The sequence below is a fragment of the Dermochelys coriacea genome, chromosome 11, assembly GCF_009764565.3.
Source record: "Dermochelys coriacea isolate rDerCor1 chromosome 11, rDerCor1.pri.v4, whole genome shotgun sequence".
NCBI classification, from domain to species: Eukaryota; Metazoa; Chordata; order Testudines; family Dermochelyidae; genus Dermochelys; species Dermochelys coriacea.
The window spans coordinates 75987112-76009389 of record NC_050078.2 but is presented as its reverse complement, the minus strand read 5'-3'; the positions used below and the strand labels follow the sequence as shown (position 1 = coordinate 76009389).

Below are 22278 nucleotides of genomic sequence, written 5' to 3'. Positions count from 1 at the left end.
TCTCTAAGGTGCCATAAGTACTCCTTTTCTATAAGTGTCCTGCTTCAGTTTGGTTTCTAAGTGTAGAACTCTCCTGTACTCTGGGACATTTCTCTTTTTTTTTTAAGAGAGCTCCATTTAAAATAATTTGAAGAAGCTATCTGCATCGCTGTATCAAGGTACTTTTGTACACAGATAAGTCTCATCTAATTTTGGTTACAAGAGCACTTAAGCTCTCTGACCCACTGGCTCCAATGTCTGCCCCAAGCAGGATCTCTAAGGGCTTGTCTAAACACCTGAGCTGTACCAGTATAATGAATCCCAGTCTAGATTCAGGTATACTGGTATCAGCACCTTTCCTCTGCCTGTAAACAGATGTAATGAGCTATCTGGATATAAGGTACTTTTTTATACTGGTATAAACACGTCCACACTATGAGTTGTATTAGTATAAGTAGATTCATTGCACCCCTAATTGGTATAGTTATAGCAGTACAAAAAACACATACAGGCCAGGCCTTGGGGTTTGATCCTGCAGAAACGTATGCACCTCCGTCAACAGCTTTGATGGAACTAGTTGCATGAGTAAAGCTGTACACACATCCTTTTAGGGTTGGGGCCTTTGGTGGCCAGCCTTTGATCTTCTTATTGGGGAATCCGTACCATTGCTGCTGAAGGGAAAGTACCACGTATCCTGCTTATTCACTGTTCCAGTACAGATGCTGCAGGTTGTGCTCCATCACAACAACACAAGTTAAAAACCCGTCTACTTTCCTTGCAACTTTCGACATCTCTCTGGCTGGCTGTTGGTAACTTTTATGGACGAGGTCTGTGTTGGTGTAAAAATATTTTCCCGTAATAGCACAGCTTTTACTCCTCTGCTGGATCCTGGGGTTAAGTCGCAGTCGCTGTGTCTGACAGGGGAGTCTGTTGCCACAGAAATCCTTGCGTTGTTCCCCTGACACAGGAACAGAGGGGAGCCCCGGGGTGCACTCTAAAGGACTCTGCAGCTCGGGTTGGCACACCTGTTCAAAGCGGATGGGAAAGGCCATCCAGTCAGAATGTAGAGGAGTTGCAAGGAGATGCACTGTTGTGCCGGTATAAATGACCGCAGAAAATGCTAGTGCAACAGAGCATTTATAAATAAACCTCTGGCGAATGGTTAGCAAAATGGTGGGGAATGTTAGTCCCGACACCTGAAAGGTAAATGCGTGTGTTGGGTTTTTACTGCGATGAAACATTTCTCTTCGGGGGGGATGGATTATTTGTTAAGAAATGGCCGGCAGAAAGCGGTGGGGACACAGCGGCTTGAGAGGCGCAGAACTCCAGGCGGGATGTGGGAGGCGACTCCTGTGGCACAACTTCTGCAATGAACTCTGCTTACGAGAGCGTCAGGGTCGCGTGGCAGTGCAGGGCGGAGACTTGCACAGCTTTCACATGCAGGTGTAAGATATCCAGACCCTAGCTTCTATGCTAAACGTACACAGCTATGTGTTTAAACGAACTCCGTTGACTTCAGTGGGACTTAAGCATGTATTTAATTGCTTTGCTGGATTTGAGCCTGAGCGTAAGACATGCACCTAACATTGGCACGCATTCGTTATCATTAACGTACTGGGTCTGGCTGAGTCGACACCATTTACCTTTCCACAACGCCTATCAAGCTTGTCCTCAGCTCTCTCTGCTCACTTCCTGTGGAACAGTGAGTCAAGCTCTCAACCCTCTTCAAGGCGGGCCGGGCCCAGAGCATCTAAGAGATCTCCTGAAGCTGTGGGGTGAGGACTGCGAATAACAAATCGGCTTCACTAGCACCAACGGTGCTTCAGGCGAAAAGGGTGAAGCTCGTCTGTGCTGGGGGTCGGCCCCCGCATGAGGAACCAGCTCCCACAGAAACCAGGGCCAACCCCGAACCGCTCCACCTTCCTCGTGAAGTGCGCATTTGAAAAATGAACTCAAAATCCCTCCTGGTCATGTAGTTCTAGCCCTGCTGAGAGGATGATGGAGAGAATGAACCACATGTGATGGGCATTAATTGTGTCACTCAGTGCATGATGGGACGGCCCTCGGGTACTACCTTGAGGAAGGTTGTCGGAGAATCTGCATAGACTAAATTGCCTTCTTTATTGGAAGGCAGCTCCACAGAGCAAGAAACTTAAGCAAAAAATATTTTAAATGTGTGGGGTTTCTTGTCAACTTCAAGCATATTTTAGATGTTGCTTTAGCTCTGCCAGTCTGTATTCAGAAAAGAGTGACTCTGGGATTTAAGCCTTGGCTTGGCACAGCCAGTGCCTAACTTGAAGCCCATGAATAGTTCCACTGAAGTCTGTGGGATCATAACTAGCTGCCCCCAGTTGAGGGCAGCCGATGAGCCTGTTTGTGCCCCTGTTGATGTGAACTGAGAAGGACCGAGGCTAAACAGTGAAATCTTGGGGCTTGTCGACATGGGGAGCTAAGCTGAATTTACAGCCCGTTCGTTCCAATGCTTTAAACCCCTGCGCGGAGATGCTGCTGCAGAAGTAAAGTGTCCGTAGTTCAGTTTAGCCTAATTTACTATAAGCTAAAGGCAGCTAAAGCCACTTCACTTCTGACATGAGGGCATCCCCATACAGACTAACACGGCTGCTACTCTGAAACCATGGTTCTAATGAGATTTGATGCACTGTGAATTCACACCTTTAGTTAGTTAATTTGGCTTCACTCCCCTGGGAGTCCTCCTTTTAGAAGCAAGCTTGTTTCCTTTTTTTTCAAATTCAAATCTAACTTTTATCTGATATCCTGGCCTGTGAGGAGACTTAGAAGCCCTTACGCTGTTTCCAGGGTCTTGTCAGGTTTGCTAAAGAAACAATGCACATTTGTTTTTGACAGTGTACTGCTGTTACTGGTAGGTAAGTGCTGCAGGAGAAACCGCATGGGTAAATAGTGTGCACTTGGAAACTTCGTGACATAGCTATTCTGGAATAACTCCCTGAGTGCAAGCTCTTATTCCAGAATAGATTTTCAGTAAATTCCCAAAGGTAGACAAGCCCTTAGTCAACTAGAAGCAGATTGAAGCTAAACCAAAATAATCCTCATTTAAACCGAAATCAGATTGGCCACTCGGACTTTTGCACTTGTTGACTACATCTTTCTAAAATTACAGCTTAAACTGAACTGATGCATCTTTCTGGAGAGAAGCTTTTGGGATTAGCCCCTAAGGTTTGAATTGAAGAGCTCCTCAAGCCATGCCTGAGGCTGAGGGGAAGGAATGAAACCCAGAGAGGACTAAAACTTCTGCTCCTCAGAAAAGCTGTGGAAAAGGCAGCCTCAAAGGTAAATGGATCTCGTGACTCTGTGGTTAATGAGAGAACAATAAATACTGAGCAGCATTTGCCACCTGTAGATGTCCCAACAGTTCACAAAGGTGGGTAAGTGTCGTCATCTCCACATATACAAGTAGGTAAACTGAGGCACGGATTGCCCAAACTGTTACACAGTCAGTCCCAACTCAGAGCCAGGAACTTAAAAAGCCAAATCTCCCGAGTCCATCATGTGCCGTAAAACTTTCCGCTACCTCTAGTGGAAAAGAAGCACCATGGGTGGGATCCCAGGTGGCATTCTATATTTAAGGGGGATTTCATGAACCTCAATGTCGCACACCATTGCTTGTTGCATCTAGCATGTGTTGATGGCACTGGGAATCTTCGTGTCTGGAGTGGGGCTGCATGGGCAGAGCAGTGAACTTGGAACAAAGTCACTTACCCATAGTCAATTAGATTAGCTTCCTTCCTGGCCCATTGTCATGTGTAGAAAACACTGCTAGTTATGCCAACCAGTTAAGGTACTCGAGGCCCAGGTGTAGCAAGAACATCATCTTGCAAATGTAACAATCAGTGTGGCTCACTTCAAGGCGCTATTTTCAGAAGAGATGTGATTAAAAGTCATGTTTGGATTGGCTTTTGATTTAAACACATCTGCTGTCTGTTGTCTGAATACCAAATAGCCCTGGCTCAAATATAGAGGACAGTCCCTAGTGGTATTTGGAGTAGCTGAGGGTAGGGAGTAATCCACTAAAAAATAAACTGAGATCAGTACCTGGAATAATTAAATTGTATGTAAGAACATTAAATCAAGGTTAAGCTTTTAAAGAAGCTATTACTCAACTGAATTTTTTCTTCCTGTCTGATAATCCAAAAAGGTTTATTTGCCAGCAAGAAAATGAGAGGTAAATTGAGAACGGTTAGTGTCCAGATAGACCAGCCAGGAGACAGGGTACCAGTGCAACCTGTGGACCAAGACTCTAAGGGAAAAGGGTCTCTGAGTCTATATCTTGACCATTCGTTTAGGTGTCTGTTTTTCAAAATTGCTCGGCATCCAGCCCTCACCCTGTCCGCTCCCCACCCCTGCTCGCTGTGCCTGGGTCTGAACTCGAGATGTGTTTGTGATGGGTGAGCTCTGAAGGCGTAGAGAAGGGCCCAAGTTCAGAAGTCAGCCCAAACCCACCCTGGATGGTATGTAAAGTAAGGCTTGGCCTACACTTAAGTTAGGGCAGCATAACAATGGCATTTGGGTGTGAAAAATGCACACCCCGAGTGACACCGCTGTGCCAATCTCCCCTCTGGGGTATTTGCAGCTGGGTCGATGGATGAATTCTTCCCATGACCTAGCTATCACCGCTCGGGAGGGTGGATTACGTACGTTGAAGGGAAAACCTCTCCCATCACTGTAGGAAGTATCCACACTGCAGCTCCGTCGCTCTAGCTGTGTTGCTATAGCACCTGTAGTGCAGACACTGCCTAAGACTGGAAAGCTGATGAGAACCGGTATTATTTCGGTGCTTTCAGTCAGGCCAGAGGCTCTGAGGCCAGCCTTTCCTAGGGAGTGTCAGCGGTTCTGATCCCCTGGCAGTTGAGTTAAACTGTTGTTTAAACCGCCAAGGTGCTGTTTCTGGGCAAAGGTTCAGCTGGAAGGAGGCTGCGAGGAGCCGTCTGACAGCCGCTGCTAGTACGTGGGTGCTGCTGTGGCAGTGTCTGTTGGCATTCATCTAGCTTGCGAAATGCTGACTGGAGGCCAGGTGCTAGCAATCTGATTCAGCAGAAATGTGCTCTCGGTATGCTGGTGTGACGCTCTGCTCTTGGTGTTCCTCGAGCCCGCTGCACATTTGGCCCTTCATTATGCTCGGGCCCTATGGTAGACTGTCTTTAGTATCCCTTAGCGCATTTGAAAGGAGCATCACTAAAAGGAACTCTCTCTCTCTCTCCCTGCCTGTCAGTGTCCATTAGTCGCTTGTCTGTGGGTTGCTTCCTCCATTGTGCCTAGTGTCAAAAGTAAGGACAACAGTGTCTTGATGAGGAACAGGCTGCTGGCAAACATACTTTCTTGGAATATGTTCCATCCTTTTGTGGGAATATCTGACTGGGAACGAACCCTGTAAGCGATTAGGGAGAAGGATCATTGATAGGACAGTGGGGGGCTTTTAATAGCTACATGGGCACATTACAAACTCACTGAGGCTTAATGAGGATGGACACGCTGGGAGAAAAATAGCCCAGAATGAAAGGGGTCTCCAAACCCTTTGGGATAGACCAGTGTGGTAGGTCTTTGGGCAGCCTAAGTGCCATAGCCATGTGCTTAAAATCCTAGAACCATAGGGTTAGAAGGGACCACAAGAACCATCTAGTCTAACTCCCTGCCAGAATGCGGGGTTTGTCATGTCTAAACCATCCAAGACGGATGGCTGTCCAGTCTCCTCTTGAAAACCTCCAGGGAAGGAGCTTCTATGACCTCTCTAAGCAGTCGGTTCCAGTGTCCTACTGTTCTCACAGATAGGAAGTTTTTCCTGAGATTTAATCTAAATCTGCTCTGCTCTAGTTTGAACCCATTGCCTCTTGTCCTGCCCTCTCTGGCAAAGGAGAGCAATTTTTCTCCATCTTTTTTTTAATGGCAGCCTTTCAAGTATTTGAAGACTGCTGTCATGTCCCCCCTTAATCTCCTCTTTTCCAAACTAAACATACCCAGTTCCTTCAGCCTTTGCTCATCTTGCTTGTGTTCCATCCCTTTGATCATCTTTTGCAAAAAGAAAAGGAGTACTTGTGGCACCTTAGAGACTAACAAATTTATTAGAGCATAAGCTTTCGTGAGCTACAGCTCACTTCATCGGATGCTGTAGCTCACGAAAGCTTATGCTCTAATAAATTTGTTAGTCTCTAAGGTGCCACAAGTACTCCTTTTCTTTTTGCGAATACAGACTAACACGGCTGCTACTCTGAAACCTTTGATCATCTTTGTCACTCACCTCTGGATCCTTTCCAGCTTCTCTACATCCTTTCTAGATAATGGTGACCAAAACTTGACACAGTGCTCCAGCTGAGGCCTACCCAGTGCCGAGTAGAGCAGTCTGTGACTTCGCGTGACTTACATGCTGTACCTCTGTTAATGCAACCTAAAATTGCCCTTGCTTTTTCAACAGCATCACATTGGTGACTCAGGTGCTTAAAACTGCAATTGCAAGAGCCCAGTGAGGGATGCTTTCAATTCTCTGCACAAACAGCTGTAAGGAATCCAGGTTTACAGTGACAGATACGATATGAGTGCGGCAGCAGGCTGCTTCTTGTCAGACGTCTAGTTTCTGTAGCCTTGGACTGAAATACACATTGTGGCCATTAAGAAAAGGAGGACTTGTGGCAACTTAGAGACTAACAAATTTATTTGAGCATAAGCTTTCTCGAGCTACAGCTCACTTCATCGGATGCATTCAGTGGAAAATGCCTAAACTTTCCCAATGCCAAGAAACAGCCTGAAGCAGGGCTTGTGTCTAGGCTCATGAGCAAAGACCAAATGAATCCCCTCGGGGAGGGGGAAGTACTTAACCTGCCAGTCTTTGACCAAAAGGTCGTTAATGTTAAAGAGGATTTGTAAGCCAAGGTTTCAGGACACTGATTATTCAGCCATCATTGAAGTACTTCCCTGACTACGCGTACAGCAGGGGGTGAGAATTTACGACAATGTCTTTTTTTAGAATAATCCGTTTCCGTAGCTTCAAGACCATGCATGCAGGCGTGTATGCACCCCAAAGGGGCCAGCTCTATGCGTTGTCGTTCAGGTCTTTGCTAGTGTCACCAGCAACTGAGGAACCTGTCTGCAGAGGCTGTAAATGTCTTCAAAGAGTGGCTGGGGATTAGACACTGCAGCAGGAATTATAGCCCGCTGGATAGGGTTAAAGGCCTTGCTCGGACTGATTTTACTTTGGTATTGGGCAAGTCAGTTAATCTCTGGGCAGGATATTCAAAAGCACTCAGCACTGCCCAAATGCTGTTCCTGTTGAAGCTGGAAGGAGTTCTCCTGCTGACCTCAATGAGAGCAGAGTTAGGCCACCAAGCACTTCTGAAGAATCCCACCCTCAGTGGCCAAGTTTCCTTGTCTGTAAAAATGTGGATAGAGATACTTATTTTGCCCTTTTTTTGTAAAGTCTTTTGGGGGTCTGTGGATTATAAAAGCTCTATACTTAGCATTTATGTGTTCGTTGTCAGTCGATAATTCCAGCAAATTCCTAGGGCAAATTTTTAGCAGGCTAAGACAGGTGTTACTAGGTGATGCTGTTGCGCTTAATTCTCCACATTTCTTTCTTCTGTGTGTGAACAAACGGTTAGTCTTGGGAAAACATGCTGTGTATTATGCAAGATTCTCAGTAGAGGGAACTGTGCAAACAGCAGGAAAGTTTGCACTCTGCCTTGGTCTCTTATTAGAGTGAATTCTTGAGGTGAGGTTGCTTCCTAGGAAGTGGGCACAGGAGCTTGGCTGAGGTTCCAGGAGGCAGTGGCTTCCTGCATGCTGTTTGTGACTGCTTCTGTTCCAGGACTGCTGTATGTTCGTAAATAAAGCAACTTCCACTTAGGGTACACCCTGACTCCATGTCACTGACTTATCCTCTGCTGGGGAACTGAATTGTGAGGTCCTGGATGCCTGCTAGTGCTCGGCAAAGGACAATGCTGGTGTTAGAAGGGGCAGTACGACCTTCCTGTGGACATGGAAGTTTTTGCATATCCAGGGAATCTAAGCTGTGGCTGCCAGTGGTATTTAGGAATAAGTCCTGCTGATTGGTATTGAAAACAGTTGTGGGCGCTAGTGTACGCAGGCATCAGAAAGGGTGACTGAGACCCTTTGTGTGTGTTGGGTTTTTTTGAGTATTCTATGTGCTGGGCACCTCCCCTGCAAGGAAGGTAGGAGGTCCTTATCCTGAGGAGTGTACAGCTCTGATCTGACAAGACTGCAAGTGAGGGTCATGAATGGATAAGGGGAGGAGGAGGATGGTCAGAGCTCTCCTTTCCTCCGTAGGGTGTGGCCACGCCTTCTTGGTTTGATTCCTTTCTTAAGAAACAGTCTTCGTTTTGTGTTTGGTTTCTAAGGGGTGTGGCAGATGGGAACTTTCAAGGGGAGTTTGAATGCATCCGGTGAGGTGGCTTGGATAATGGGCAGGGGGGATTGCAGACATGGGAGGCGGCATGGAAGAAGCTACCGAGCTGCCTGTGGAAGGAGGAGGTGACAGATGGGCATCCCGGGTGAGACTGGTTGCAATGCCAAAGGAGAATAGATAGAGATGTGAGCGGGGCCGGCTGATGCAGGGCTTTGAAGGCAGGGATATTTATCGCCTGGTGCCCAGTGGAAGCAATCACCCTAGCCAGTGCTAACTAACTCTAAAATCATCCAAAGAAAATCTGTTTACTCTCACTCCGCACCCCCAACATGTAGTTTCCCAAATACCCAAGACTGTAGGAAAACCATGGCCCGGGCAATGCTAGGTCTGTGTTTTACTAGGGCATCCTGGTAGAAGTAGCAGCTCAATGAAAATCTTATAAAAAGAGGTTAAAAATAGTAGCTTAAGAAGTGACTGGAGCTGGGAGGGACCTGTGATTTCATTTTAAGCTTGAGGGAAGTAGAGCTCTTCTCCAAATGGATCTGAATTCTGAAAGGGTTTAGAGGGTTTACAAAATTCAAGCTCCTTCTTCCTTTTAAACCCATCTCTCCCCCAAAAACCAGTCCAGAAACAACCTGCTCCACTCCTGCAGAGGTCTCCAGGTTCTACGCAGCTAGAGCCCTGTGCCGCTAGTAAGATTTCTGCAGGCTTCATGGCCTTGTTCGTAGTTGGTGGTGATGGAGAGGATGATCCCATTTTTGAGGAAGTGGAAAAAGAGAGTTGTTCCCTCTTCTACCCTCTGAGGTTGCCATGAAATGGCTCTTCCTGTCGCTTGCTGTGGCCATGACAAATCACACACCCACCCACCAGCTTGGTTTCCAGTAAACTTCATTTGACTGAAAATAGCTCATTGTTGGAATGAAATGAGTGACTTATCCTAGCATTTCTCTGAAGCTGTTTCCACCTATTCTCCATGCCTGGAGTGATCAGAGGGCTCAGTCTGGCATCCCAGGCATGCAGCTGGGTGAATCTCTAGTTCTTTCTCTTGCATACCTTCCCCTTTCTCTCCCACCGAAGGGGTTGGTTTCCTAGCCTTACCGATGGGAACAGGCAGCGAGCTGCTCTCTGGTGTGACAGCGATTGGTCACGGCTAAGCATGGCCTGCTTCTGTTTACCAAGACAAAGAATGTGTTCTCTGGGGGAGATGGACAGAGCTCTGAACCTCTGTGACTAAACGAGTGAAATCTGCCCTGTTTCAGTGTTGCCTGATTTAGGATGTGCTAATGTTAATTCAATTGATCTTTTATTTTATTTTATTTTAATTGATAATAATAATTAATATTAATTAGTATGGGTCTTAGGCTTGCCAATCTGTTTGATCAGAAGATAAAAGTTCTTGTTCCGAGTCAGGCTCCACAGAATTTACAGAGGACCCTTGGGGGCATGACAGGAAGCTCACACTGAGACAGATATAGCCTTAAAGACTTTTTTATTAAAATCAATAATAGATAGTAAGTGGTAAAATAACCAGAGTTCCAAAGTTGCATCCGACGAAGTGGGTATTCACCCACGAAAGCTTATGCTCCAATACGTCTGTAGTCTATAACATGCCACAGGACTCTTTGCCAAAGTTACAATTGCATTACTAAAAAAAAAAAGTACTTGTGGCACCTTAGAGACGAACAGATTTATTAACAAATAAATTTGTTAGTCTCTAAGGTGCCACAAGTACTCCTTTTCTTTTTGCAATATAGATGTGCTAACTTTGCCTTAGCTTAACATACAGGATATGGCCTCTAGGTCTCTTGCATTACAGCCAAACTTACTTTAATGTAAATCTATAAACCTATTACAATAAACCTAATACTTAAACTATAAGAAAAGATCGATCTATCAATAAATATAATATGCAAGCAAGCAGGTTAGTCCTATAGGCTACACCGGGGGACCCAGCACTGCAGTGGTTCAGCGTTGCTTAGCCTGTACATGAGCATATTGCACCCAAAAGCTAGTGCAGAGACTCCCAAGAGAGAGAGTGGGGCTGTGGAATCCTCTGGGGGCAAACAGAATTCCTTACCCGGGGCTGCCTGGGGAAGGTTTTTACTGGGCTGTGAGTTTTTAGCCTTTGTTTGTGTATTGCTGCTCATTATACACCTGACTCAGCTGTATTTTGAGGGATGGAAGGGTACCAAGCCAGTTTTGGAAGTGTTGGGATCAGATCGCTCACAGGCCTTCTTTAAACATGTTGGGGCAGATGGCATATGAACACTTCAAGCTGTAGAGCTGTGTTTCTCAAACTGGGGGGTCCTGATCCAAAAAGAGGTTTTCAAGCTATTGTAGGGGGGGTCACGAGATGGTGTGGTATTGCCACCCTTACTTCTGTGCTGCTATGGGTGGAGGTGTTGCCTTCAGAGCTGGTGGCAGGAGAGTGGCAGCTGCTGGTGGGGCACCCAGCTCTGAAGGCAGCACCACCCCAGCATCAGTACAGAAGTAAGGGTAGTATGGTATGGTACTGCTGCAACCGCCTTCCCCACCCCCAGCAGTGTCCTCTATTTGAGAACTTGAAATATGGTCACCCTACTTTACACTTTTTGAAAGGCTTCAGTGCCTTTGATGGCAGGGATAATTATTTATTTAGTGTGTGCATAGTCGTCTAGCCAAGCGATGGCATCTTCAGTGGCGTGATGCAGTTCTACTAGGCCATTATCTTCAAGGGGTAATGATTACATGCTTCATTTAGTGCTCCTATGAGTACGTAGAGTAATTTGCTATCACTTGTTTTTGGAGGTGGGTCGTCAAAGCCTGAAATATTTTCAAAGGAGAGCCCCAGCAAAAGTAGTTTGAGAACCCCTGCTGCAGAGACTGTTTTGCTCTGGGTGAGCCGTGCCTAAGGCTATTGTCCTTTTCCTGAACCTTCTTAGCACTTGAATTTGTCCCCTGCTCAGAGAGCTCAGGGGAATAGCATGCTTGGTGAGAGTAGAGGAAGAGGCATCTCTGGGCTTAGTTTTGTGGGGGGAGAGGGTAGGTTCCAAATGCCCTGGAAGCATGTAGAGGCTCTAAAAGGAATGTCTTGCTTGGACCAACTGTACTGAATCTTCTCTGATTTCGTTTTAAGCTAAGCAAGTTCAGGCCTGGTTCAAAGTGCTTGGAGAGGTAAGAGTGTAAACCAGCCAGTTCGGTAGCAAAGATACCGGGATCATTGCTTGCACTCAGCTCCCAGCGACTACAGAGTCTGAAGTGCAGCATGAAACCTGGGCTTGATTCCTGCTCCCTAGTATTTCCATGACTAAAATGATGACTACTTAGCCTGCAGCCATACTTTTTTCCATGCTGTGATCGTGTCAGAGCTCCTAAGCTAACCAAGATAGGGCCTTGTCAGACCTTGGGTGGCTGACTCTCCAAAGGAAAAGACAAATCAGAGGCGCACCATGTTTGCATTCCTCAGTGCAGCCGTATTTTAGTCTCCATTTAGAGGCTTTTCTGTGGCACTCATCCCTGTAGTCACCAAGCAGCTCATGTGCATTGATAAGCTGTCCTCCTACCCTGTGAGACAGGGAATTATTTTTAAACCCATTATACAGATGCAATACTTACGATTGGCCTATACTGAACACTCTCAGGTCAATATAGCTACAGCAGTGAGGGGGAGGAAAAATCTTCATCTCTTCACTCCGTAGCTGTGCCGACCTACCCTCTGGTGTAGATGCAGCCAGGTCAATGGATGAATGTTTCCATAGACCTACCTACTACCACTCAGGGAGCTGGAGTTTTTACAGCAATGGGAAAACCACTTGCGTCTCACAAAATTCAAAGGGAATCATTGACTGCTCCTCCTGTCTAACTGCACTGATACGTGGAGGAGTCGGGGTCTCTGAACACGCGGACTAACAAGGGGCTAATCAACACTTCTCACCTACAATATAGAAAGAACTCTGTGGCAAAACTGCCTCCTGTAGTTTACCTTCTTTGTGTCAATGCTAAATATATGTCCCCAGGTTAGGGTTATAATAGATGCAGGGTGTGGAAGCATGATTAAGAACAACCTGTGGTTAGCTTGGAAGTGCTCCCTGTTCTGCTTTTCCACCCCCGTCCTGTTGAATGTAATTGTCTCCTCCTGGTGCACCCTGATGGGTGTGGGGATGGGTGAGATGACGATTCGCACAACAGTTGTTAATTTATGCCTTGCAGCAGCAGATCTGGGCCAGATGCCTCTGCTCTTCTTGTTACTTTTCTGTTAGCTAATAATGGCACATTGGCAAGCGCTAGGCCCAGTTTGCGCAGGGACAGGGTGGGGATAACTCGTTCCACAATCTCTCATGATCCCTTGGAGCAAGGCATCTGTTCACCTGGCGCGGGTACAATAAGGACCCACCCACTGTTTCCTTTCTTGGAGCTTTGTCCCAGTTTCTGTGGCTTTTCTTTTTAACAGGCCAGTTTCTGGAGTCGCACGTTTGCTGTAACTTCTATTATTCAGTTTTTCACACTCAGGCCTTCGTGGGGTCACTTGGCATGAACAGTGCTCCTTAGATGTCCCCTCTCTTCCTAGTCAGGAGGGAGTCCCCTAGGTGCCTACCTGTCCCCTGGGTGCTAGGGATTTCCTTGCTCCCCAGAGCTCCTAGTGTTGTGGTCTCTGTAGCAGCAGGAGTCCGTAACTTCTCTTCAGGCAGTTTCTGCTGATGCAGGAGTCTACCTGGTTGGGGTTCTCCCTGCAGGTAGGAAGAGTGTCTCTCAATCGAGGCCCTAAACACTCCCCTTCCCGCATTCCTGGTTGCTCTTCCTTCAGAAAGATCAAGACAGGCCACTTATTGGTCCTGACCAGTAACTTCATGAATCAAGTGCCATTTGTGGGTAGAACAGCACTCTTAAGCAATTCTAGGTCACCCCCGTCGCCCATGTTGTCAATGTAATGGGGCACAGTAATAGCGGAGTAAGGCAACACATCAAGACTTATGTTCAACGAGCCAACGAGGAATTGGACGTTCCGGCACTGGGGCAGTGTTCATGTTGTCAGAACAACCTTTGCTTTTGGAGCTCCCTACTCTGAGTGAGTGCCTGATCTTGCTATCTTAATGCTGCCTTAATGCTAGGATTTTGTGTTTTTAGGCCTTGAAGGAGAACCGAACCCTATAATTGGGAGGTAATCGGCTCATAGACCTTAAAGGCTCATCTGCCTTTGCCAGCAGAGCTGGGAAATTCCATGCCCGAACAGTTATGCACTTTGCTAGCAAACGTGATGTGCACATCCTAGAATTTCTGACGCTGCCATACTTTCAGACATGCCTAATTGTATTCTAAAACTAGATTTTTATTTCAAACTTTGAGAATCACATACTGCTAATGTAATGTGTGACAAGTGTAACACATTTGTGTATTACCATAGCAACTACAAGTGCCAGTCCTGGCTTAGGACCCCTGGTGTGTTAGGCATTATACACAAACAGAAGGAAAAAAGTCCCTTGCCACTTGAGTTTTTCTGTTTGAAATGAAGGTAGCTAGAATATATATATATTTTTCTGAACTGGGAACAGTTTGTTTGTCCTTCCAGAATTCAAACAGCTAATAAGATTTTACTCAAAAGTCACCCCCAAAAATCCTCTTATGGGCCAAAGCCATACTGAAGAAACTGGGCTCTTATGGGCCAAAGCTAAACTGGAGAGTAACAATTCTACATCCATTTTCACTTTGTGACTCAATCTCCCTTCCAGTCCTTTAATGCCCATGTGGCTGCTATCCTACCCCCTTTAACAAACCAGCTAACTTGAGGTACAGAGGATTTCAGGGGCAGTGAGGCTCAGTCCCCTGTCAGCTCCCAGTCCCCTGCTCTAACCACTGACATTTGCTAAAGCAGAAGTCCCAAAGGGAATGCAGCTGCTGGCTTCGTGGTAGGATAGCCAAACTTTTGATTGCACCATGGAGTGGGTGGACAGCCCTGGTCGCTGTCCATTGTGTCAATAGGAGGGATGGAGAGGAAGAAACCCGGGTCTGCGGGCTGGTTGGAATCCTCATAGACCAACTTGCAGACACTTCTTCAGATCAGCCTGTCTATCCCAGTAGGTTCCAAGGTCTCTCAGCACCTTAGTAGAATGAGCTCTCCTGTTCTCTGATCTAGAGAGAGCAAACTTTTTTTCATATATGCATGTGGTTCTGAGCATTTGCATTTGTATTCTGTCCCTTGATTGAATTCTTTGAACGTCAGATGTTTGACCTGTACTTTTTTTAATGGGGGCTGGAATAAAACTTGTTTGAGATCACCATCTAACAGGTGTTTTAGATAGCTATGCTGTGGTTCTGTCGCAAGTTGTTGGTCTAGGTGCAGGAATTGCCAGAGAAGATCATCCAGCCTGTTATATGAGAGGTCAGACTAGATGGCTATAATAATCCATTGTGTCCGTGAAGTCTATGAACCATGGTATATAACAATGAGACACAAACTTGTATTTCATTTGCTCTTTTGTCAAATACCCTGTGACTGTGTGTGACAGACTTGCATGTGTATAATTGCTTTATTACTGGCTCTGGTGCTGTAGAATTACAGGACATGTGCTAGTTAACCTGGGAGGAGAGTCCTTTTTATGGCATTATAAACTCTACAAAGGACCAGGTTAATATTGCTGCACATAGTATATTGCCAAAGATTTAGCCCTCTGTGACCCTGATGAAATTCAGTGATTTGTCTCTGAGGTTCTTAGTTAAGGTCCCCTGGCGCCCATATCTATGTTAATCAGTGCTTCCCTGGCAGAATGAGTGTATCACAGCTAGTTGTACCATTCAGTGCCTGGGTAAGCATTTTTGCGTTGGCAGTGAGTGGAAGGCTTGTAGAGACAATGGCTCTGTTCGCACAGTCTGGAAGACTGAGCTAAATTTGCAACAGGAGGGTCCAATAAAGACTGTTAGAAACCAAGGCCGTGCATGGTGATGGATCACCTGCCTGCCTTGGGCTGAGGCGTTCAATCAGAAAAAGGCTGAAGCACATGGGTAGGCATTTGGCAGTCTGAAGGTCTTTTCCCAGCTCTGCTGTAGGCTGCGTATGACACCTGGGAGACAAGTCACTTAGTCTCTCTGGGCCTCAGTTTCCCCATGTGTGAAACTGACATGCTGCCACCACCAGGCTGGATTAATTGTTTGTGACGATGCTTTGAGATCCTCAGCTGAGAAGTGCAGAGTGTTGCTGCTGCTGCTGCTGCTGCTGCTGCTGCTGCTGCTGCTTTAAATGGTCTCCAGGAAAATATTTTCTCCTGTGACACCAGAGGGGTGTTAGGTCTCAGGTTGCGAATGATAGAGGGTCATCATAACACTCAACGCTTAAGAAGAAGTTATTGAGCCGGCTTATTCTGGAGCCTGGATTTTATCTTATTTTATCTTATCTATGTCCATTCTGTGTACTACCCTTCTCAAAGTACAGAAAACACTGATTTAAATCAGGGCATTTATCTCCATTCAGTCTGTGCCAATCCCAGTAGGTTGCACTTTTACCCTTTAGAAATTTCAACTTCCTTCTATTCTTCCAATGCTCTGCATGTCCTTTTTCCATTCTGCTGCTGTGAATCGCGTTCCCAGGACTGTAAAGCACTCTTCTCTATCGCCCTGTGAAGAAGCAACTTTCACTGCTCTGATATGAGGACTACTCCGATACAGACACATTGCACTATTCTTAAGTGGAGGGTCTAACCTATACTTTTTTCTTTAGTTGGGATTTTTGGAAAATATCCTTTTTCCTATATTTATTCTGACGAAGAGAAAATTGGTGGGAACAAGGCTGTAGCAGTGGGTGCTCCAAGTTCCTGACTGTTTTGTCATGGTTAGAAAGTCTCTCTGATCCCCCTCGTGTTAATAACTTTTTCCTTTCTCCCATAGCACCAACTTCTGCTTTGTCAATGTCTGCATAGATACTACACTAAAGCCCCAATCCAGCGAAGCACATGCTGAATATAATGGGGCTACTCATGCTTAAAGCTTAGTATGTGTTTAGGTGCCGTGGTGGATCGAGGGCTAATTCAAGAAACCTTTTTAATCGACCACTGTGTGTATTTTCTGTGTGTAGTTTGCTATTGAGGAGTTCTCCAATATAGATTATGCAAAGTATGTGAATACTTGAACCAGTTTCCAGAATAGCTTTATTTCAGACCCTGTGACAGAATGGATTTCACCAGTTTCTGCAATGGACAAGTGCAATTACACCCACCCTGGGCTTTATATATCCACTGACTCAATAGTTTATTGGTGGTGAAGCCTGGATGGTATAACTAAAACCAATGGGAAGGGGCCTTTTGGAAATCATTAAAGCAGTCCCACTAAACTCATGGAGGATGAATTTTCAAAGGTGCCTGATCTGTATTTTGCCACCTGAATATCTATTTTAGCATTGATTTACAATGGGATTTGGGCAACTAAATCACTTCATCCTACTCCATCATTTGGAGTTTATTTTTAATCATAATTACCTGAACTGAGAGCTTTAATCCTCGATTCTCTTTCCCTTTCCTCCTGGCTCTGGGAGGAGCTGGATGCTACTTGCTCTGCAATAATTTTGTTTTAATATTTGCATTTTTTTCCACATTAGCTATGTCTGGTTGAGTGTCTTTGGAAGCACCAAATCCTCAGACTTTTTTGGTCCCTTACTTTGAAACTGAAATTGCAGAGAAAAGAGTCAGTCTCGTTAATAAAGAGCCCTAACTGGAAGTGACTTTCGGCTCCTGTGTTCAGTGGTTCAATTAGGTAAAGGATAGAATATGAGAGTGTACGGTTTCGTTCTGGTTTACTCTAGCTCCTAATACTGACCAACTAGAGTAGCACTTGTGCAGTAAGACAGAGCCAGGACTACAGGCCAACATTTTCAAACCTGAGTGCCTAAACCATAGGCCCTGATGTAGCGTGTGCTTAACTTTAAGCATGTGTTTAAGTCGCATTAAGTTGGTCAGATATAAGCATATGCTTAAAAGCTTTGAACAGGGATGGAATTACTCATATACTTAAAGTTAAGCAAGTGTTTAAGTGCCTTGTGTAATCCATTGCGGTACCAAAATGGATGTGGCCTGATTTTTTCCCTCCCAATCAGCCATTTCCATGTAGGAGCCTAACTTTAAACCCCCAGGTTTGAAAACTTTGGCCACTGTATATCAAGACTTGAGATCTGTGGCAGGCTGTCAGAGAGCCCAGCCGCCTCATCTTGATGGAAGGAACAAAAAGCGTTTGGGGTTTTCCCAGATTAGTTTGTTCTGAAATCCATTACAGAATGGATGAGAGAGTGTGTAGTTATGCAACACCCATTCTGGCCGCACAATCATGCTGAAAGGGCATAACAAGTGGGGTTCCGCAGGGATCAGTTCTGGGTCCGGTTCTGTTCAATATCTTCATCAGTGATTTAGATAATGGCATAGAAAGTACCCTGATAGAGTTTGCGAATGATACCAAGCTGGGAGGGGTTGCAAGTGCTTTGGAGGATAGGATTATGATTCAAGATGATCTGGGCAAACTGGAGAAATAGTCTGAAGTAAGTGGACCACAAGATAAATGAGTGAACAGTGTAATGCTGTTGCAAAAAAAGCAAACATCATTCTGGGATGTGTTAGCAGGAGTGTTGTAAATAAGACACGAGAAGTAATTCTTCCACTCTACTCTGCACTGATTAGGCCTCAACTGGAGTATTGTATCCAGTCCTGGGAGCCACATTTCAGAAAAGATGTGGACAAATTGGAGAGGGTCCAGAGAAGAGCAACAAAAATGATTAAAGGTATATAAAACATGACCTGTGAGGGAAGATTGAAAAAATGGGGTTTGTTTAGTCTGGAAGAGAGGGGACATGATGATACTTTTCAAGTTTGAAAAGGTTGTTACAAGGAGGAGGGAGAAAAATGTTTCTTTTTGACCTCTGAGGACAGGGCAAGAAGCAAGGGGTTTAAATTGCAGCAAGGGAGGTTTAGGTTGGACGTTAGGAAAAACTTCCTAACTGTCAGGGCGGTTAACCACTAGGATAAATTGCCTAGGGAGGTTGTGGAATCTCCATCATTGGAGATTAAGAGCAGGTTAGACAAACACCTGTCAGTGATGGTCTAGATAATACTTAGTCATGCCATGAGTGCAGGGGACTGGACTAGATGACCTCTTGAGGTCCCTTCCAGCTCTGATTATAGGAGGATAACTGGCACAAAACAAGGCCCCGAATCTGCAATTTGTTGTGCTTGTGCACTGTTTTGTATTGCAATGGCTCGTGGGAGTTTTAGGCGTGGACTGGTACCCCTGTAGGTGCTGCTCAAACACAGAACAAAAAGACAGGCCTTCCCCTGCGGGTTGGCTCCTGGGCACTTTGCAGGATCGTGGCCCAAGTCTCTGACTTGTTTCATGTAAGTGACGTGCATGTAAAGCATGACGTTCTTCCAGTATTCTGGTCAGGTAGTATAGCTCAACTGAAGATCCTCCCTCTTGCTTAGACTAACCATTGCTCATTTCCTGTTCTGCCCTGTGGAGAATAATGGGGTTTTCAGGCATGCTCGGCTCCCACTGAGAAGAACGTGAGCTGCTGGGTGCTGAGTGCTTTGGAGGATCTGGCCTCTTGTTAAGACATCGAAACAGGGAACATTCGCCGAGCTCTGCTCCCCATCTTTTAAAAGAGACTCCGAGGCCACATTTTCAACAATCAATCAAACATATAAGCAGTGTAGTAAGGAAGTGGAAATGAGTTGCACTCCAGAGGGGCGCTCCCATAGGCAATGCCTGGGCTATGCCAGTGGTGAGTGACTGTCCCTGCTCTGGGCCAAGAATTTTATGGCCATCTCATCCTGGAACGTTCCCCCGTTGGTCTTTTGTTCACGGGAAAACTTCATATTTCTGCATGTTAGTTTGCTTCTCAGCTGTGTCACGGCTCTCTTTCCGTCTGAGCATTTCAGCTCTTATCTCAGGCCTTCAGCCTGCTCGCTCCACTGCCAGCCTGCTTGTTGGGGCAGCGCGGCTCGGTGTGATTCTGCCCTGCTGTGGGCAGCCTTTGGAGGAGCGGGGAATGTATCCTGTTGGGACTGCACTGTTGGCGCCAGGTTGTTCGGTTGAATTGTGAAAGGGGAGGAGCATCTGATCCGGAACCCTGTGCTCTATCCCATTAGTCCCTCTACTTGTTGCAACTCGGGCTTTTTAAAATGAGTGAATTGGATTAAAATATCCTCCTTTGTTCTATCCTACCAGCTGCTCCAGAAAACTTATCGCTGGATGCATGGGAGTTCATATTAGCCTGTTATCTACAGAGAACCTGCGTTTTAACATAATCATCTTCTAAGAAAAGTTTTTGTATATCTTTGAAGGTGAAAATATTTTTTTCTGCTTTTATAAATCTGAGAACTAAGAGGACAGTATCCAACATCACATTATCCCTCCTTCAGTCATCATTCTATTGTTTGGGTGCTCCTGCTGCCAAGTGGGGAATTTACCATCTAAAACTGTTGTTCCTGTTTGTTGATGGGCACAGGCATGAAGACGCCATAGAAGCAGGGTGGTCAGGATTCATTGGGGCAGGCTTCCCGTCCCCAAATGTGCGCTAAAGAGTTAGGCCCAGAAAATCATGAGACTGGCTTGAAAATTGTGAGGTTTTTAAAAAGTTATAAATTTGGGACTATATTCTAGTTTTTTGAACCTTTTAAAGGTGCACTTGAGTCACATTTTCAAACTTTTCTCTGCAGCTGTGAGTGCTCTGAACTTTTAGTTTTAATTGAAAATAAATAAATTGTACCCAGACCTGAAGAACAGCTTTCGAACTTGCAGAGCTCATCTCTTTCCCCAGCAGAAGTTGGTCCAAGATATTACCTCACCCATCTTGTCTCATCATCACCTACCTCCTAGAGCTGGGGGTTTTAGGTGGAACCTCAATATTGTGAGCGTTAGCAGTGCTGGGTGGGATTAAGGTGCCAGATTGTCAGCTGGTGTAAAACAAGGTAGTGCCATTGAAGTCTATGAAGCTATGCTGATTTACACCAGAGTCCTAGAGTTTTAGGTCAGAATAGGCAAGAAGACAGACCAGATGAACTGCTGATGTAGCACCAGCCACCACCAATACCCCTCAGCTGTGAAACTGCCAGAGGACAGGTAAAATCAGGAGTACTCATAGGGGAGGGATAGCTCAGTGGTTTGAGCATTGACCTGCTAAACCCAGGGTTGTGAGTTCAATCCTTGAGGGGGCCATGTAGGGATCTGGGGCAAAAACAATTGGGGATTGGTCCTGCTTTGAGCAGGGGGTTGGACTAGATGACTTCCTGAGGTCCCTTCCAACGGTGATATTCTATGATTCTAAACCTAAGTGTGAAGTGAATCTTTGGGCTCCTTGCCAGCTGTGACTGGCTGTTACAGACACCTGGAGCCTCTGGCAGAGCATTAATGTCTTCATGCAGCCAAGAGCGTAAATTGCTGTTGGAAATCCACACACTTTATTCTATAAATAAGAGCTCCCTCTTCCACCAGCCTAGGGGATTATCTGACCCTTCTTTGAGCCCATCTCTGTGGATTCTAAGGGAAGTGAGATTGCCTGGGCATAGCTGAATCCCATTTTGCCTGTGGGATTTTTTCAGTGGTTGTGAGGGATCCATGGGGCAGAAATAAATCTAGCTTGTCTAACAGCTCGGGTTGGGTTTGCAAAGCAAATCTTTTCACTTGTGAACAGTGCCACTTGCTCTGGAAATCATTGAGACACAAGAAACTTGGTATCCCTGCAAAAGCTATTGTTTATCTCTTCTCTATTAGAATTGTAACTCAGGTTGCAGCAAAAGGGCAGCGGTGGAGTGGAATATGACTTTGATAACACAAAACAGATTTCTAAGTGTTAACAACAAATTGTTTTTAAATGATATATAACCCTTGACCATGTCCATCTAGTACTTCCCTGCAAAATCAAAGATGAGCTGCAAAGTTCAAAAAAGAAAAGAAAAGCACGTTTTATTCATTGCTCCCATCTGATGTATAAAGATGGCCTCAAAATCTTTCTTTTAGGGTTTGTCTACCTGGAGAAACTGGGGAAGCATTGCATTTCCATTGTAACTATTCCACTTTAGCTATTTCGGAGTAACTCCCTCTGCAGACTGTCTTATTTATTCCTCAATAGCTACAGTTAAATGTTAAATTCACATTCTGTTCTAGTCCCCTTGTAAACAAGCATTTAGACTTGACAAAGTTGCAATGTAGATGTCAGTCTAGGATTTAACCTGTTGTGATTCCTTTCCTATATCCAGCCCTTCAAACAGTCTCTTCCAGCAAAGATTTTGAAGGAAAGCCCTGTTTAAAATCAGTTTTCTCCCTAAAAAAGTTGAAGTTTGCAAATGTCTTTATACATGGTACAGATCCCCCTCCCCACCCCACCCCCGCACAGGTTATGGCTGTGCATAAGTTGTTAAATATAGTGGCAGCTGTCTAGGGTTCCAGGAGTGTGATTTAAAGTTACGAAACTAAAGAGCTGGAGTTTGCCACTGACAATTGAAGGATGAAACCAAGGGCAGGTCTAGGACTTCAGTGGAGAGGCTACCTATGCCGACAGGAGGGATTCTTCCATCGGTGTAGGTATTCCACCTTCCCAAGAGGAGGTAGCTAGGTGTCAACTTAGTGCTATCTACTCCAGGTGTTAAATTGATTTCACTGTGTTGCTCAGGGGGGGTGGATTTTTCACGCCCTGGAGTGACATGGTTATACCAGCCTACTTTACTAGTGGAGACCTGGCCCTAGAGTAGACAGCAGTCCTCAAATCAGAAGAAGATACGACCTAATCTCCTTTCCACAAAGACAGCATCTCCTGTTTCCATTGAAGAATGGCATTGCTAGGTTGGCCAATTTACACATCTCCAACTGACTTTGCCTTTTACTAAAAAAAAACAAAACAAAACCAAAAAACCACCCAACTTCTTAAATCTTCCATGTCTCCATAAACTCTGTTTGAAGCCTTTAGC

General features: G+C 45.4%; 1 protein-coding gene across 4 annotated transcripts in view; it reads left to right on the top strand.

The window, feature by feature from the left end:
- Positions 1–22278, top strand: part of SH3BP4 (SH3 domain binding protein 4) — a 131398-nt gene that overhangs the window by 36671 nt on the left and 72449 nt on the right. Inside the window, exon 2 of one of the 4 annotated variants that reach the window (XM_038422095.2) lies at positions 3119–3288. The exons of 2 other annotated variants lie outside the window; for them this stretch is intronic. The gene's annotated coding sequence lies outside the window, so the exon portion shown is untranslated. Of the gene's footprint in view, positions 1–3118; positions 3380–22278 lie in introns of all 4 variants that reach the window. One more of the 4 variants, XM_043505769.1, reaches the window with a different exon arrangement.